The following is a 7,685-nucleotide window of genomic DNA, read 5'->3' on the forward strand; positions in this document are numbered from 1 at the left end:
CGGAGAACATCTGTGCCTTGGTTTCCCCTCTTGTGAAACCGGGCCAGGAAGGTGGATCTCTGCGGTTGCCTTCAGCCTGGAGGTTGTGCGAGTCTGTTAATGAAGTCGAAGAGGAAGATGGGAAGAACCCTCATCTCGGAACGCAGGAGCGAGTGTTTGAGGCCAGGCACCTTTTATGTCTTCTGTGTTTTGTGCAAATCGCAAAGCCTGTCCCGAGACTAGTTTCTCCATCTTTAAAGTAAAGGTGATCAATCCTGCCCTGCCTCGCTCACAGGACCACAATGAAGAACAGGTGGAAAAGCCATCTGAAGAGCCAGAACTCAGGGTGTCAGTTACACCTGGATTCATATCCTAGCTCTGCCACTTACTGTGCAACCTCGAGCAGGATAGAACCCTATCTGTTAGAAGAAGATAACAACAGTAATTAGCTCATGAGATTGTTGTGAAGATTAAGTGTAATAGGGCTTAGCACCGTGTCGGGCACAGAAATGCTCAATAATTTGCTATTAGTACAGGTATTAGTAAGCTAGAGAGTCATTCAGGTGAGGGATGTTTAGAATCATCACACTTCCGTTTCTGCGTATTTATTCCTAAAAAGAGTGCTGTACTGATTTCCTAAGAACGGGGCCAAGTGGAGTTCTTCCCCATTTCTGTCTGGGCCCCCTTTGCCTTCTCATTTACAGTTGGCATGTGAACCTGTTGTTTCTACCAAGTGAGTCAGTCAGGATGGGAACATTAATGTATTGGAGCAGATGGGTATCAGATTCCCTCTGAGGGGAAAGAGAAGTGCCAGGCGTGTGCTGCCACCAAAAAAAGCACAATACAGTGATTGACTGTCAGAGCTGGAAGATGCCTGGGAAACCATCTACTCCGGTTGTCTCCTTGGGCAAATGGAGAAACTGGACCCAGAACTGAGTACAGGACTTTGATTTTCTCAGAACCCGACAGGATGTTGGCACTGGGTGGTGGAAAGAACACACACTGTTTACCAGATGCTGTACTTTCCCTGAATTTTAACCTGATTTCTTCATTTATTCAACAAGTATATATGGAGCACTTACTGTGTGCTTGTGTACCTGATAGGATCTGGAGAAGAAACACACACATACATATTCCTCTGCCAGTTCTTAGTACATTTTAAAATAACAATAGGTCCCCAGTGAGCCTTCCTCATAGCAGCTGGCCCCAAGGGACCGATGCACACAGAGGCCTGAATAGTTTCATGATCAGCCCCAGCGGTCCCAGCGCCCTTGTTGAAGCCTGGTGAGATTTTAGAGACTGGAGAAAGCGCCGCTTTGTCAGGCCTTTTAGTAAAGGATTTCCTCAGGCGTACAGTGCTTGGATTTCTTTTTCTGGTTTCAGGCAGCCCTCTTATTGTTTTTAGATTTCTGAAAAGAGCCACCCTCACCTCGGTGCCTTCTTTTTGGTTTCCATGGTTATCAGACGAATTGTATTTTTATGGTAACATAAGTAGCTGTCAAGTAATACATGGTCAGGTAGTCCCCAGTTCCCTGCAGTTTGTTTTCTGATGGTGGTTCTCTCTTTTTTTTCAGTTGCAGTGCAGCCATAATATCCTTTGCTCCCTCCCAGCCTCTTTCCTTCTTTCCTTTAACAAACATCCATCAGTGGCAGGACCAAGGGGAGTGGTAATAAGTGGAAACAGAAAAAAAAACAAAAAACAAACCCAGAACAACAACACATATAGACCCTGGTTTAGGTATCTCAGAATCTTTAGAGGGATAATCCGAAGGGGCAAATCAGTGGGGCTCTGATAAAGATGTAGATTGGGAGCAAGTGAGAGCTTTAAGAGGTGGTAAAGATGGTGTCCTGGGAAACCAAGAAGATACTGAGATGCTTTTCAAGGAAGATGTAAAAGAAACAAGTTCCTTCTGCGTGTGTCAGGCACATAATAATAATAGTACAAGAAGCATTTTGTCCTTTCAGTTTACCTTAATGAATGGATCTTCTCTTAAGTCACCTATCATGGGCTTGCTTCGAAATGTTTCCTTATTTCCCTCGTTAGTCTTTCTTTTAGCCTAGGGATGTATTAGTTCCTACCTGTACACATGCTAATATGTTCATAAAGGTAGATAAAGGTAGATAAGCAGATTCATTTGGTTAATATTTTGTCTTTTCATTTTGGATGTTTAACCATATATCTCATTTCAAAACCAGTTGGGTTCTAAGCAGCCCCATATTTCTTTATTTTTCCAAATAATCTCCCAAGTCTCTTAATGCCCCCATTAGTGAGAATTACGAAGTCTCCCACTTCCAAGCCCCCTGGGGGCTCAGACAGTCCAAAGAAGTCAGTCTTACTCTCCAGAAGGGAGAGAACAGTAGTCTGAGCAGTCTACCCACATTGTTTCTGACGCAGCTGTATCATATGACTATTGAACAGCTGTCCTGCACCATTTAAGGAAGTGTGTCCACTGCTGCTCAGTGCCCTTATTGGACCATGGCCCTGCCAGTTGATCCCATGCTTGGATTCCAAGGTTGGAGCTCTTTAAATTTATGCCACTGTGCTTAGCCATTCTCCCAAAGGGCATGTGTGGAGCTTGAGACTAAGCTGGTTCCCCCAGTCTCCCCTATTTGGGAAGCACATAGAGGCAGCCTTGGTTGGGGTCACCTCAGACCACACAGTAGAGTTATGTATTTTCAAAGCTTTTCTCAGGGTTTGGGAGCTGAATCCTTTCTCGTCCTAACTCTAACCCAAGGCTTTTTGGCAACTCACTTTTACTCCTCTCCAGGATTTTGCCTACCAAGAATACTCAGGAATGCCAACCTTCAACCAGATAGCTCCACCAGGACTTTGGGTGCCAACTCACCTCACTTTTCATAGGTAAGAGTCAAACGGTAATCAATATGTTTATTTTATTGTCTTTGTTTTAAACTTTTAAAAGTATGTGACACAGGAAGTCCAGTGGTCAAGAGTCCATGCTTCCACTGCAGGGGGCACGGGTTCAATCCCTGGCCGGGGGACTAAGATCCTGCATGTCTCAGGCACAGCCTAAAAAAAGAGAGAAATACAACCAAGAATGCATGTGGGTAAAATCCATAAATGTATCGTTTCACAGTTCTAAGGGAAATACACATGTAACTACCGCCTATGTCAAAAAATAGAACATTGCCAGTAGTCATAGCACCCTCTTCCAAATCAAAACCGCCTCCTTGGAAGAAACTATCTTGACTTTTGTGATAACTGTTTCTTTGCTTTTCTTTGTAGTTTTGTCACCTATGTTTGCATTCTCAGCGATACAGTTACTTTTTTGCTAGGTTTCTAACTTTATACGTGTAGAATCATATTGTGTGCTTTTTGTGTTTGCTTCTTTTGCTCAGCTTGTTTGTGAGCTGAATCCATGTGGTGACTGCACTTACTTTCATCGCTAGCAATGTTTCATGGTATGAATATGTCACAGTAGTGTTATTCATCCTTGTGTTTACAAGTGTCTTATGATATAGTTTCTAAATGCAAAGAACAGTGCCGCCATGAACATCCTTAGACATTTTCTATTGTGTATGTGAATGAGTTTCTTAATTTTTTATGTATTTTTTAAATTCACCGTTTAACCATTTTATTTTATTTAAAATTTGTTGACCATGCTGCGTAGCCTGTGGCATCATAGTTCCTCGACCAGGGATCAAACCTGCGCACCTTGTAGTGAAAGCAGAGAGTCCCAGCCACTGGATAGCCAGGGAAGTCCTGTGAACAAGTTTCTTTAGGTTATATATGTTGAAGAAGAATTTCTTTGCTAGATAATGCCAAATGGTTTTCCAAGTGATTGTACCAATTTACTTTGCTACCAGCAATATGTAACAGTTCCTGTTTTTTCACATCCTTGCAGTGACTTGGTATTGTCAATTTAAAAATTTGAAACTCTTCTTGTAGGTGGTTTTTATTGATATCTCTGTGGTTTTAATTTTCTTTCCTTGGTTACTATTGATGAGCACTTTTTTATTGGTTAATCAGATGGCATCTGTTGTTTGCTGCCTATTCCGTCTTTTGCCTATTTTTCAGCTTTTCTTATTGATTTATCTGAGTTCTGTATAAATTTTGAGTAGTGGTTCCTTGTCAGTTATATGTTTTAAAAGTACCTTCTACTGCCCTTTTCATCCTCCTAGCTGTTTATCTTAGATCCTGTTCTGTTGAAGCAGGACCTTAGTGGGGATTAACACTCAAATGATGCATTGGAAGAAGTGGTCAGGAAAAGGAGAATGAGGGAAGCAGGATGGAGGGAGGAGAGGAAGAGAAGGATAACTAGGTGAGGTGGCAGTTTTCTGGAGAAGAGACATCAGTGTGTTGTTAGCAGCTGACACTTGTGTCTGGGGGATGGGTGTGCTAGGCAGTAAAGAGGATCTGGGTGGGGCACCAGTGGTATTCCCTATAGTCAAACCTTTCCCTTCTACGTCAACTTCACTCCATCCGGGGACAACCTCTCCAGGATTCTGGTTAGTCACAGTTTCTGGGGAAACTCACAAGTATAAGGTGAGTGGGACAATCCCAGCCACTACCACTGGTCCAAAGATCAAATCATGCCCATCAACTTCCGCTTCCACCATCCGTATTGGTTTCCCTCCTTTGTCCCTTGAATGTAAGAAAGAACTCTGTGACAAAGCGACCTGGATCTGGAAGTTTATTTTATTATGTTATTTTTAACCACAGATTCAATGTTTAATGCTTCTAGGACAAGTTTTTCAATTTCTTCTTAAGATAGTTTTTGAGTAATATTTTTCAGGAATTTGTCCCTTTTAAAGTTTCAGATTTATTTATATAAAGTTTGTAATATTTCCTTTCCCTTTTCATGTCTGCAACATCTGTAGCAATATCCTCTTTCCATCTGATTTTATTTTTATGCCTTTTCTTTTTTCTTCTTGAGCTTAGTAGAGGTTTCTTTTGAAGAACCAACTTTTGTCTTCATTGGTTTTCTCCATGGTTGGGTTTTCTATTCCATTAAATTCTGCTTTTTTAAAAAAGAATTTTACTTTCCTTGTATATTTTTTTATTTTTTCCTCTAACTTTTTGAAATGGATGCTTAGTTCATTAAATTCTATACTTTTTATTTTTATTCTTTACATTTAAAGTTAAGCATTTTTTTCCAAATTCTGTTTAGTCAGAGCTCATGAGTTTTGATATGTAGTATTTTATTCATTCATTAACACTTTCTAGTATCCAGTGTGATTGCCCTTTTGACTCATAGGTATCTTAGAAATGTTTTCTTCATTTCCAAGGATATGAGTATTTTCTAGTTATCTTTTATTGATTGATTGTAGTCAGTGAGCTTGTTCTGTATAATCTTAATCTTTTAAATTTGTTGAAATTTCTGTTAGGGCTCTGTTTTGAGTTTTTATAAGTGTTATATGTGTGCTTGAAAATAATTTGTATTCTTTAATTATTGGATTCTCTGTAATAGTTCTGTGTAATGCCATTAGATCAAGTTTATTAATTATTTTAAATTCTTGATCCTTACTGATTTTTTTTGCTTATCTTAGCTATTATAGAGAAATGTGTTAAAATATACAACTATGATAATGACATTGTCTATTTTACCTTTTAATTTATTGCTTTTATATCTTTGAGCCCAATTATCAAGTGCATACAAATATGAAGTTGTTCTACTTCTTGGTGTACTAACCTTATTTTTTTTAGCCTTAACTCTATTTTATCTGATACCAGTATAGCCATACCATCTTTTTTGGTTAGTTTATGCAAGGTATATCTTTTCCTATCCTTTTTGTTTCACCCTTTCTGTTTCTGTGTGTTTTAAGAATGTCTGTTATAAATAGCATATAGTTGGGGTTTGGTTTTTTATAGTCTTTGTCTCTTAGCTGGAACATTTAGTCCGTATTCATTTAATACAACCATGGATGTATTGAGGTTTAAGTTTGTCATCATATTTTATGTTTCAGTGCGTTTGTCCTGCTAGTTCTCCCTTTATTTTAGCTCTCTTTTTCCTGTTGGGGAGGTGGTTTTTAATCACTGCTTTTACCCCCTTCTTCTAGTTTCAAACGGACATTATGCTCTTCTTGCTCTTCTTTTAATGGTTACCCTTGAAATTTTAATTTAACCAAAGTTGATAAATTATGGAAATGATAAATGTCTCTACTCTTCTTTTGGATGGTACAAAACCTTAGGCCACTTGAACTGTCTTTTCCTTTGCCGCTTATTGGCAACTTGTTATAATACAGTGTGTCAGCTTTGATTAGAGTCATTTAAGGACCGGGAGATGGAACCAGTGAGATAAGGGAGGAAAAAAAGTGAGAGAGTAAAGAATTTCCTTAAGAAAACTCTGCGTATACCTGTCAGAACTCTCTTGGTTGCAAATGACCAGCTTAGGCACTCTTACTTTAAAAAGAAACTCTATTGGCTTATAAAACTGCATAGCTGGATCCAGGGGCCAAAATATTCTTAGGGTGTTTCTCTATCTCTCATAGTCACTTAACCTTGTGTGTCTTAGTTTGGCTTTGTTCCTCAGAGAGTCATCTGAGTTGTCCCCGTGCCTGGCAAGGGGGGATGGTTTATTCTGATCATCTACTTTGGGCCGGGGATCCATCCTCTGTGATGAAGGGCTGAAGCACTTTGCATGACAGCCCCTAGACTCAGGACTAAATGAAGTGGGAGTGGGGTTCTTCTAAAAAAACCAAAAGAGGGAAGGTGCAGACTTCCCTGGTAGTCCAGTGGTTAAGAATCCACCTGCCTGTGGAAGGGACACAGGTTCGATCCCTGGTCCAGGAAGATCCCACATCCTGAGGGCCCACTAAGCCCATGCACCACAACTACTGAAGCATGTGCACTCAGAGCCTGTGCCCTGCAACAGGAGAAGCCACCACAGTGAGAAGCCCGCACAACCCACAAAGACCCGCCACACTGCCCGTGTGCAGCAACAAAGACCCAGCACAGCCAACAGTAAATAAAAATTGTGAAGAGGGAAAGTGTGCTGGGCAGACCAAAGTTACAGCTACCACAGTCGCTGCACTGAGTAATGGCTGACAGATACAAAGAAAGAAGAGGGTTAGAGAGGTTGCAATTGGAATTAACTCTGTTAATCTTTATAAGAAAAAAGTGGGAGGACATCACCTATTCATGAGCCCACTGACAGGGAAGGAGGAGGCTGGTCAAACAATTCCTTTACTCACTCTGGGCACCTTGGCATTGTTGGCTGAGGACATCTTGGTGGTTGACAGCAGCAGACACGTGGGGCTCTAGTATGTATAGATGTTTTCAACATGTCAGCCGTGGTGCTTGCCATTCCCACAGCCCTTTCTAAGGGAAAGTTCTACATCCATAACTCCTGTTCATGGAGTGGCAGCCCCAGACAGCTGTGTTTCTACCATAATATCTTGCTCTACCCCTACACCCTGGTCAAAATTTAACTGAACCAGAGATGGACATCAGACCCAAGAACAGCCAATTGCTGGCCTCACCAGGGACCTGTGATGTGACCCAGTGTAAAAGAAGACGCGTGTTCTCTTAGACATTTAAACTGCGGATACAGAAGGACACTTAGCTACAGAAATTGAGGCTGAAATGGTATGTATAGAGAAGCCATGAGGTAGAGTCAAGCCTTTGAGGAGCCCTGGCTAACTGATCTTAAGAGGAAGCAGAAGCCATGAAGGAGAGAAATGTTATGTAGACTCCAAACAAGAGGAGAATAGAGGAGATCCTTGGAGGGTGGCTGAGTCATGTGATG

At 40.9% G+C, this 7,685-nt stretch overlaps 1 protein-coding gene across 2 annotated transcripts in view; it reads left to right on the forward strand.

The window, feature by feature from the left end:
- FBXO10 (F-box protein 10) overlaps window positions 1-7,685 on the forward strand; it is a 43,015-nt gene that overhangs the window by 391 nt on the left and 34,939 nt on the right. For both annotated transcript variants that reach the window (XM_010847087.1, XM_010847088.1), the window contains exon 2: window positions 2,748-2,839. The gene's annotated coding sequence lies outside the window, so the exon portion shown is untranslated. The remainder of the gene's footprint in view (window positions 1-2,747; window positions 2,840-7,685) is intronic.

Source organism: Bison bison, unplaced genomic scaffold (genome assembly GCF_000754665.1).
Source record: "Bison bison bison isolate TAMUID 2011002044 unplaced genomic scaffold, Bison_UMD1.0 scf7180017864243, whole genome shotgun sequence".
Classification (NCBI taxonomy): Eukaryota; Metazoa; Chordata; class Mammalia; order Artiodactyla; family Bovidae; genus Bison; species Bison bison.